This window comes from Sus scrofa, chromosome 17 (assembly GCF_000003025.6).
Source record: "Sus scrofa isolate TJ Tabasco breed Duroc chromosome 17, Sscrofa11.1, whole genome shotgun sequence".
NCBI classification, from domain to species: Eukaryota; Metazoa; Chordata; class Mammalia; order Artiodactyla; family Suidae; genus Sus; species Sus scrofa.
Window position 1 is genome coordinate 38968189 of NC_010459.5, and position 11717 is coordinate 38979905.

Below are 11717 nucleotides of genomic sequence, written 5' to 3' on the forward strand. Positions count from 1 at the left end.
CACTTTTCTTGCCTCCTCCCTAGTTTTTCCATCCTTATCAGTGCCTAGTCATTCTTAATTCCAGCTTCCAGAAAGTCTCTACTCTAACTAGCAACCATGTTTAGCTGCCCATGGCTCTTAGGTTTAAAGCCAAACTCCTAGCACAGCCACCTTAGGGCACAACTCCAGAATGAACATTTATAAAGAATTAAGTAACTATGTAATAGGATGACACTGTATCTGTAATTCAACCTTCAAAGCCCTTCTTAGACTCTTCTACCTCCTGTGATTCTACCACTCACTCAACTCGTCAAACAAACCTATTTTAGGTTCCTCAAACACACACATGCTAGTAATACCTGACTTTCCTACCCAGCAAATACCTTTTCATCCAAGATTATGCTATGACATTAATCCTTCATGAAATCCTGCCCATGTTTCCCAGGTAGGATTTATTCTCTCTCCTCTGGACAACTGCAATGGTTTCTTCACCAGTTTTTCACATAAGCACACGTGTATGTACGTATATACACAAACACACTGCTTGTCAGCCCAACAGAAACCAGCTCATACCATTTCTCTGATTAAAACTTTAGAATGGCTTTCCAAACACTCAAAATAAAATCCAAAGTTCTCTCCATGGTCTACAAGGCCCTGCAAGACCTGACTCATGCCTAAAATCTAGTTATGCAAGTATATTCCAGCTAGGTTTCATTTCTGATCCACATATACTCAATATCAATCTCATTCCCCATCTCAGGGCCTCTGCACTGTCTTCCCCATATATGCTCCAAAAAATAAGCTGCATTAGAGTAAGATCTATGTCTGGTTTGCCTTTCTCTATAGCTACAATACCTACAATAGTACCTACTCTATAGTAGGTACTCAGTAAATATTTAGTGACTTAATACTGAAACCACTACATTGGGATTTTCATTTCTGTCTACCCTCATAATCTGAGTTCCTTGGAACTAGGGCTAGGTATTATTTCTGTATCCCTAATACTAGTACTTAGTTGGTACTCATAAGCACTTGCTGAATAAATGTTAAATGTGCTTCTGCTCAACTCAAACCTTCATGCCTTTTCCATTTGAACTGATGCCCAGCAGTAATATGGAAGTTGTAGTCTTCTACGACTGAGCTTTAAAATTTAAGTGCAGGACTCAGAACTCAATGTTAAATGTCAATTTAAAAACTGACCCCCAAAATGATCTGATACTTCATATAGGAAAATACATGAACTGGAAATAAGCAAAGGCAGAAGTGATCAATGGCATTAGTCATCGGGGAAATGCAAACTAAAACCACAATGAGATACTATTACATACTTATCACATCAGCTAAAAGTAAAAAACCGACAACACCAAAGGTTGACAAGGAATTCTCATACCTTGTTAGTGAAAGAATTAAATGTACCACTATAATGGTCTGGCGGCTTATTAGAAAACCAAACATATACCTAGTCTGAGAGCACTTACACTCTAGATTTTTATCCAAAAGAAATAAAAACATTAAGTCCACAAAAAGATTTGTACATGAATGTTCATAGCGACTTTATTTATAATAGCCAAAAACCTGAAACAACCCAAATGTCCAGCAATGAGAATGGATAAACAAATCGTAATATGTATGTAGATGTAATAGAAAGCTACTAAGCAGAAAATAGAAACTAACTATTAATATCTATAACACAGATGAATGTGAAGCATAAAATGCATAATTATACTTAGAAAGTTTAGGAGAGGCAAAACTTTTGGTTTTGTCTTTTTAAGGCCACACCCTCAGCATATGGAAGTTCCCAAGCTACTGGTCAAATCAGAGCTATAGCTGCCAGCCTACACTACAGCCACAGCAACACCAGATCTGAGCCGTGTCTGCAACCTACACCACAGCTCATGGCAATGCCAGATCCTTAAGCCACTGAGTGAGGCCAGGGATCGAACCCGCATCCTCATAGATCCTAGTCAGATTTACTTCTGTTTAGCTACAGTGGGAATTCCAGGACAGGCAAATCTAATCTATGGTGAAAAAATTCAGAATAGTGGTTGTTCTTCCCCTGTCCCCCAGGGGATGGGCAGGTATTAAGTGAGAAGAGGCAGAAGAGAATTCTAGGGAAAACATAAAAGTTCTTTACCTAGATAGGAACATGTGTCACAGGTGAATCTGTCGTTTTCATCTAATATATACATCTTGCTGTATGTAAATCTTATCAGTCCTCCTGCCCCCAAACCCATCAACAAATATTGAACACAAGGTAAGGCACACTGAAATGTTTTTAAGTGAAGTGTGTTGAAGCTTTGCAACTTCTTTGAAATACATCAGAAATTAAAATGGTTTATTGAGGGAGTTCCCTGGTGGTCTAGTAAGTTAGGTTTCAGTGCTTTCACCACTGCCACACCAGTTCAATCCCTGATCTGGGAACTAAGAACCCACATCAGATTGCTGCAAGGTGCAGCCAAAAAGAGAAAGAAAGAAAAAGGTTTGTTAAACGGTGAAACAAATACAGAAAAATTTAAATTGTAGAATCTAAATGGTGGATATATGGGAATTCACTGAATAATTTTCTCAACATTTTTGTATGGTGAAAGTGTTCATAATAAAATATCCGGGCAAAATTTAAATGGAGGACTCCAGTTTATCCCTGATAAAGGCTTTATTGCGCAGTATAAGAGTATTAGCAGTACTTAAGTGTGGTGGTAAGATTACAGGCAACAACTGTAATCTTCCCCTCACTCTGTAACTTCTCAAAGAGCCCAGAGAGAGATGCTTTTGGTCTGGGGCAAACACATGCAGAGGGCCAGGAGTTCTTCCTGAGCTAGGCCCCAATTTCTGGCAGACTAGAGCATTCTTTTCTAGTCTGTTACCATTTCTAACACATTCTCCACAACTAGCCCTAGACTTTTTTTTTTTTTTTTGGTCCTTTTGGGGCAGCACCCATGTCAGATGGAAATTCCCAGGCCAGGGGTCGAATTGGAGGTGTAGCTGACAGCCCACACCACAGCCACCATAATGCAGGATCCGAGCTGTGTTTGTGACCCACACCATAGCTCACAGCAACACCAGATCCTTAACCCACTGAGTGAGGCCAGGGATCGAACCCGTGTCCTGGTGGATACTAGTTGGGTTCGTTATCGCTAAGCCACAACGGAAATTCTGGTCCTAGTCTATTTTCAGTTTCTTCTCAGCTCAGACTAAAACCCCAACCAGAGTGCTGTGGGCCCATGTGTTTCTCAGCATATGAGGCAGGATTCCATTCTGAAAAGTTAGAGCCTCCTGGATAAGTATGGGGGTTTTTTGTTTTTATTTTTCCCACAAATCTGAGTCTTTTACCTTCTCATTGGGATTAGGAACTCTTACAAGCAAATCTTTTTGGCCACACCTGCAGCATGTGGAAGTTCAGGGTCAGGGAATGAAACCGAGCCACAGCAGTAGCCCGCGTCACAGCGGTGACAATGCTGAATCCTTAACCCACTGTGCTACCAGAGAACTCCAGCAAATCTTTATAATATGTAATTTTTTAACTTTTGAGTCATATTCTCTTTAAATTATCTACTGCATGGGAGTATTAATCTCTCCCAAGTCTTGTTTATCTCCTTTAAAATCTACCTCTGGTTGGAAATCTTCTGTAATGAAAACTCTTAGTTCAGGAGTTTCCGTGACGCTTAGCGGGTTAAGGATCTGGCATTGTCATTGCTTACTGCAGTGGTGTGGGTTCTCTGGTCCAGGAACTTTTTCATGCTGTGGGTACCAAAAAATAAATAAAGCTCCTAGTCCATGTCACTTTTTTGTCCCTTTAACAGCTATATACTTTATACTAGACTCATTTACTTTTCATCTAGTGTCATTAATCTCATGGAATTTTTCAGCTTCCTTTATAGGACTGGAATTTAAAAAAAAATTACTAAAATAATCACATTTGAATGAGTCAATAAGAGAAGTCTTAGAAATTTTTTCATTTATTCTTGTCAGAGAGATCTGGCTAATACTTGCCAGGCCTTTGTGCATTCTCTTCCTTTTGTCTGGCTGTACCTTTAACAGGCTGAAGTTCCCAGGCAAGGGATCAAACTTGCACCACAGCAGTGACCACAGCTTGCACCCAAGCTGCTGCAGTAACACTGTATCCTGAACTTGCTGTACCACAAGGGAACACCTGAGTACTCTCTTCTGAATCAGCATGTCTTGCCTGGATGTCTGTTAATAGTTTTTCTTTTTTAGGGCTGCACCTGTGCCATATATACAAGCTTCCAGGCTAGGGGTCAAATCAGAGCAGCAGCTGCTGGACTACATCACAGCCACAGCAACTTGGGATCTAAGCCACATCTGCAACCTATACTGCAGCTTAACCCATGAGCAAGGCCAGAGATCAAACTAGAATCCTCACGGAGACTATGTCAGATTCTGAACCTGAGAGCCACAACAGGAACTCCTGTTAATAGTTTCTTAACCGTTCTCCCCCATATCTATCCTCAAGTCCCCTCTGATCTGTTTTCTATGTTTTTTGGGGTTTTGTTGGTTTTTTTTTTTTTTTGTCTTTTTAGGGCCACAGCTACGGCATATGGAAGTTCCCAGGCTAGGGGCTGCATTTGGAGCTGCAGCTGCTGTCCTATACCATAGCCACAGCAATGCAGGATCTGAGCCACATCTGCAAACTACACCACAGTTCACGGCAACACCAGATACTTAACCCACTGAGCAAGGCCAGGGATGGAACTTGCATCCTCATGGATACTAGTCAGAGCCACAACGAATTTCCTGTTTTCCATATTAAAGTCAAGTATCAACCCAACAAAACCCAGGTTCTCAAACCTAGCAAAATGTGTATCTTATCTACTTGCTTATCTTTTTCCCCTTGAGACTATAAATTCAATAGGGGTGGGACCAGATCTGTCTTGTTTCCATTCCAGTGACTCACAACAGCAGGTGCTTTATAATGGCTAAATTAATGCTAAGAAAGGAGTGGTAATCCAAGGAGCCTCACAAATAACCCAGATCTAGCCCTGGCCTGCTGCTGAAGCCATCAAGGGAGAAGTAAGTCTTCCAGGAACATCCAGTACAAAAGACTACCTTGTTATCTCATCTCTGTATGCCCCCATAATCTGCACCTTTCCATATGGTGCTGGCTGGGAACTACAAATGGAAAAAACTGAATATACAGGTTTTGCTTTCAACTACTTGGAGTCTCACTCCCTTCACTTCCCCTTGTAGGTTGCTTTCCTCTGCTTACAATCCCTACTGCCAACCTTAGTGCTTTCCAAGCTTCATAAACTGACGGGCACTTTCCCCACCGTTCCTTAAAGAAGCTATACTCTCATTTTTATAACTTAAAAATTCACAAACTGTCAGAAATTAAAAAAGGAACTGAGTTATCAATAATCTTATCCAAGTTCTTCAGAGCAGAAAGGGAAGATGAAATTTAGCTAAAGAGATACATGGTTAAGTAAAATGAGGAGTAGAACTCAAACATCCTGACTGTCACTCAGTCTAAGACTTTGGACTGTAGTTATACCCTTCTCTACTGAAAGAACCTTCTCTTTTTATTTAATAGCAACTTGATATGGTGGGCAAGAGTATGGGTTCTGCAGTGAAGTGACCAGGCTTCAAGTACTGAAATTACTCCTTTCTAGCCACAATGAGGTATTACTACGAATTCACCAGAATATCTTATCTATGTAATTTGGGCAAAATATTTATTGTGTCTCAGGTTCCTCAAGTGTAAATGGGGGATTTACACGAGTCTGTATGCAAGGTGCTTAGTATAGAGTCTGATACTACTATTACCAATAAGTGTTACCATTATTATCCTTCAAGCCTAGTTTTCATGTGCTCTTTTCATGATCTTTCCAGCACTCAACACCCTCTAACTCTGTGCTACTATCCACACATCTGTACCCTGTTAGTTTCCAGCTTCTTACCTGTCAATGAAATAAGCTTCTTTAGAACAAACACTGCTTCAGTATCTCCTAACACAGAGCACAGACCTGAGCATATAATGGGAATTCAAATATCTGAGGATGCTTGCAGCAGCATGCTAAAGCAGACTTGTATGGATTGCATGAGAGAACTGTAAAGGAGTTTTGTAAGCAAGTGCCCTGGGTAAGTTTTAAACTACAGAAATTCGCAAATGCTAAAAATCCAGGCTTCCCTTCCCCCAGCTAGCCAGTTTACCAACATAAGACTGTTGATAGAGGATCCCATGTTCTGTCATTAGGAAGTAACTACTAATCCTTCATTTTCTTTGGCTTCCCCTGCCTCAGAGACTCTAACTCAGCTCTTTATAAATCCAAGAACCTATCTTTCCTCTGGGATATAGCTGGATCCACTTCAGTGCCAACTGAGCTGAAACTTATCAGTCCTTTCTTGCTCAGGAGTTACACTGCCTTTCTCCATTCCCAAAAGCCTAAAAAGGAAAGGCATAAGCCTTCAATCCCATTTCCAGGCTGTGAGGAGGAAGACAGCACCCATCTGGATGGCAGGATCACTCTCTCAACAAACCAAAGCCATGGTTTCACCCCATGCTTTTCACTTTCACGCCTACCATGGCATGGTGAAACAGCTCAAGTGCGGATCAAACCTTGAAAACAAATCAGGAAATTTTCCATAGGCTCCCAAAAGGCAGAACACCACCCACGGAGTACTCTCTTCCCGTAAGACTGAAAAGACAAACTATACCCATAACCACCATAACCATGTTCTTTTCTGCTCAAGGGAAATGAAGAAGATAGACAAGTATTTCTACCCTGCTTCTCTAACTTAGGGATTTCCCAAATTTAAATCAGCAGCCTCAGAGAGTCCTCTTGGGTCACAAACTGAACCAAATATGCAAATCCTTACTACAAAATTATACATTCTGTATTCATACATATGACTAAGGAGCTGCTAAAATTGTGCCGATAAGCTAAAACTTTAAGCAATAATTTGATTTAGATCCATATATTAAGAAGTCTGGCTACCATGCAGTATTTGGCCCAATTCTATAAAGCTAAAAATGTGCACGTTCACACAAAAAGTGAAAAGTGGGAAAACATGGTGTACTAAATGGTCACAGGGTTTACCATCCTGTTATATTCTGTGAAGATCGAAAAGTTTGGAAGCCACTGATCTGACTCCAATGTCCCCAAAAGACATCAAAAAATGGACAAATCCAACCTGAGTCTAACTCTCCAAAGGGACTCTAGCTTGAGAACAGAATAGATATGAGGAAGGAAGCAAACCATGAAGGAACATGTGGACTTCAAGCACGACAGAACTATATCAGTGCAAAAGTTTTTCTTTCTTATGTCTCTGAACATGCTTACACAAAACCTCCACCTTCCTACTTCAAAGCAAGCATTTGGAGTACTGACACAGGCTGGAGCCCCTTCTCCATCAGGCTCAGGACCCATGACAGAAGAATGCTGACAGTGGCCTCCCATATCTATCCCCCCAGAAGTCAGGAAGATGCAGGAAACAGTTGAGGGAGGGGCTCTGCCTCTGCAGTCATGCAGGCAATGACTGAATGATCTCGTTCACCCCTTTCTAACAATGAGACCATGGGCAAGTTATTTTACTTCTCTTTGCCAGGATTTTCCCATCTATAAAGCAGAAATAATAGTAATGCCAACTTTACAGGATTATTGTGAGGATTAAATGAGGCCAACCATGGAAGTGCCCTGTCTGATCCAAATCATAAATGGATCCTTCTGTGGCATGATTATCTAAACTTGTTGGTTCACAAGACACCCAGGAGGAATGCCTGTGGCCTACCTGCTCCAGAGGACCTAACTGGCAGGAAAGGGACAGCCCCTCAAAAGGGAAATGAATACTTCTCCCCTTTTTCTCTCCTAATGAAATTCTCAAGATTAAATAAGTAACCGCTGCCACTTGAAAAAAGTAGTAAAGAAGCCAGCAAAATTCTGGTTTCTCTTTCAGGGGTTTAAGGTTCAAATTAACTACAGAAGTTTAAAACAGGATATGAGATTATCGAGCTTAACCCCATTTTGTTAATTAATTCCATTAATCCCACTGAAGACAGAGAAAGGAAATAGCTAGTCTGCAACACACAGTAATTTGGATGAACCACAACTTGATTCCTTGAGGATGTGATTTCCACCCATTTTACCAACGGCTCACACATTGTAATCCAGTTCAATCTGAAGTCCACTAGACCACTAAAAGAGCAGTGAGGGTCACATGGGCTCTTCCCATGACCTACATTAACCAACCTTGCACACAGATGAAAAATAGGTCTGCATCCATCACACATTCTGCCTATTTGTCTGCCAGGGCAGGAATGGAGGAACTGTAGTACTCCACATTTATAAGACTTTATCAAAGGAATAAATTTTAAATGACAAGTGCAAATACAGCAAATGAAGTAGAATTTGCTTCAGGAAAATGTGATTTATACCAAATTCTTGAAAGAACACTTACTGGGCAGCCGCTTCTGGCTTCATCCTGCCCTGCTGGAATATATATATACATAACTACTTTTTTTTTTTTTTTTTTTTGCACCCATGGCATGTGGAAGTTCTCCGGGCCAAGGACTGAACACTTACCACAGCAGCGACCCTTGCCACAGCAGTAACAATGCCAGATCCTTAACCTGCTGCACCACTGGGAAATACTGGAATCTACATACATATATTTTTTTGCCTTTTTTTGGGCTGCTCCCGCGGCATATGGAGGTTCCCAAGCTAGGGGTCAAATCGGAGCTGCAGCCACCAGCCTACACCAGAGCCACAGCAACGCAGGATCCCAGCAGCGTCTGTGACCCACACCACAGCTCACAGCAACGCTGGATCCTTAACCCACTGAGCAAGGCCAGGGACCAAACCCACAACCTCATGGTTCCCAGTCAGATTTGTTAACCACTGCGCCAAGACGGGAACTCCCTGGAATCTGTATTTTTTATTTATTTTTTTGTCTTTTTGCCTTTTCTAGGGCTGCTCCCACAGCATATGAAGATTCCCAGGCTAGGGGTCTAATTGGAGCCGTAGCCACTGGCCTACACCAGAGCAACGCGGGATCCGAGCCACGTCTGCAACCTACACCACAGCTCACGGCAGCGCCAGATCCTTAACCCACTGAGCAAGGCCAGGAATCGAACCCGCAACCCCATGGTTCCTACTCGGATTCGTTAACCACTGAGCCACGACGGGAACTCCTGGAATCTATATTTTTAATCAGTGTTCTCTATTGCCTGCAAGAGTGTCTAAGACAACAGTACTGGACTACTTTCCTTAGCATCTCCAGGGCAAGGGCATCGACAAAAACTTGTGTATCTCCACTGTGCAAGATCACCAATGGCACAAAAAGAGCTGAATGAATGAACAAAAGGAGCAGACCAGAGCCCTTGAAAAAGAAACCTACCTACTTCTGGTAACACAAATACCCCTCACAGGACTAAATGTACTTGTGATACATGGGAGATCTTAAGATGGGTTGCTCTTCAAAATTTGCATGTTAGAGGAGTTGAGAAATAAAAAAAAGGATTCCAATGAGGAAACTACATTAATGACCCACTGATCTGCCCACTTGCCACTGCGGATAGGGCAGATTCTACTTTTGTGGCTGTTTCTGTGCAGAATTAGTAATTTTACAATATAAAACGATTACCTAGTTAACCTCTGGTATGGCCCATAAAAAAAGGTAACTGAAGCAAGTTCTCCCAAAACACCTGCAAACACAACAGGAGGGGCAAAGATTAGGAGAAATACAACAAAGTCTGAATACCCAAAAGTAAAGAAAAGGCAGAAATAGGCAGAACTAAAAGAGAAACGACAGGAGATATATATTTTTTTTATATTATAAATGTGCGCTGTCCAAAAGGGACGCTCCTAACTACATGTGGCTATTGCGCACTTGAAATATAATTATTCAAAATCACAATATGCTGTAAAATACACACTGAATTATGAAAATTTAGTACAAAAAAGATAGCTCAATAATCTTGTGTATGCTGAAACTGTTAACACTTAAGATCTATTGAGTTAAATAAAATATATTAAATTTCACTTAACATTTTTAAAAGTGGCTACTAGAAATTTTTAAATGATATCAAGTGATTCTTATTTCTATTGGGCAGTGCTGCCTAATAAGATCTCCAAAGAGCAGACATGAAGGAGGAAATTTTCTCTTGCTTTGTGAATGCGGAGTTGTGTTGTTCAATACAGTAGCCATGAGCCACAAGTGGCTATTCAAGTTTAATTACCATATTAGTGCAGACTGGATAATATTCTGTTGTATAGTGCTGATCTAAAGGAACAAGAACCAACAGGTGAACACTGCACACAGAAAAGCTGTTTATTTCAGGTAGTTAGCTATGCATATAAGTGGTTAAACTGATGGGGAAATTCACTTAATTCTGGGTGTTTATGACTGTCTCATTAGAGCATTTGTTTATAAAAAGTGTTTTCTGACAGCTAGTCAAAAGGTTATTTAAAAGATTCTATCCCTCTGCTAGGCCAGGACACCCCTAGAACCAATCCTAGCCTGACTTCAAGATACACTGCTGTTATGGGACAACTTTTAAGAACTTTCAGGACAAGCACAATTTTAGAGACTGCCACTGGAATCCCTCACACAATTAGTCATTTCGTTGTACTAAATTAACATACCATTATCCCCAAGAACCTCGGTTAGAGATCACACCTCCTCTCAGCTTATACATAAGGCTTTCATTACACTTGCTTCTGTCTGACCATTTAGCAAGTGGCCAGGAATCCCTTTATCCTGTTCCAGTGGAACGTTGAATGTGCACTTACTTCCATCATTTAAGTCCACCAGCCAGAACTTCAAGAACAGGGACTTATTTTACTGCTATGGCTAAGCTATATATCCATGAGAAATTGTCTTAAAAGCTCGGAGGCAACAGATGTTTCCATTCCAACCTGTCAATTCAAGTCATAGAAGCAAGGGTAGAAAGCTGTGAGGTGAACTCACCCCCACACTCCCATCCCAATTAGGATAAGGCTAGAGACAGTAATGAGAGGGCTTCCAGCTAAGTAAAACTCATAGTCCTGGTTACCAGCAGGCTTACTTATAAGCAGGTAAAAGGTGAAAACAGGCAGCATCAAAACAGGGAATAAAACACCAAGGGACAAGCCTGTCTGAACATAGTACAGCTCACTATACTGTAATACTGGGATGTTGTATGCTTATTCAACATCTTTGATCTGTCCATATTGAATTATGTTCTCTTGCTGGTCATGGCTCTATATTCCCCAAATAGTCTCCTCCTCCCTCTCTCAATATGAAATGGCAAGCCATAAGTTAACTAGGAAAAATGACATGGTAAGTTACTGAAGTCCAAATGTCCAGAACAGCTGGGGTGCCAAATCCGATGCTCTGCTGGGCTATTCAACCACTTCTCTAAGGCTGGTGTTTGCTTAATTTCTATGACTTAATGATGAACATTTTCACTGGGAGGAGGTCCCTGGGACTCTTGTCAGAACTCAAGGACTATGTTATCATAATAAGCACTATGTTCCTGCCCTGAGTTTCAAGAGTACTACCCTTCTGCCCAGGGAGCTGGAATGTTTGCACCAGGTGGCTTTTTGCTCCTTCAGTGGTAGAGCAATATGCAGAAAAGCAGTGCCACCTTAGTTGCTTCCTATGTCGAGCCAGAAAAGGAGCCATATTCTAGGATGCTTGTGAGATCCTCTGGCACAAAGTAGTTCAAGGCACCAAGAATAAATGTAGGAATAGCACAGTAAAGAGTAAGATTTACATCAGCAGGCACCAGTAAGAGACGAACCTGC

At 41.2% G+C, this 11717-nt stretch overlaps 1 protein-coding gene across 1 annotated transcript in view; it reads right to left on the reverse strand.

The window, feature by feature from the left end:
* Positions 1–11717, reverse strand: part of CPNE1 (copine 1) — a 40701-nt gene that overhangs the window by 11700 nt on the left and 17284 nt on the right.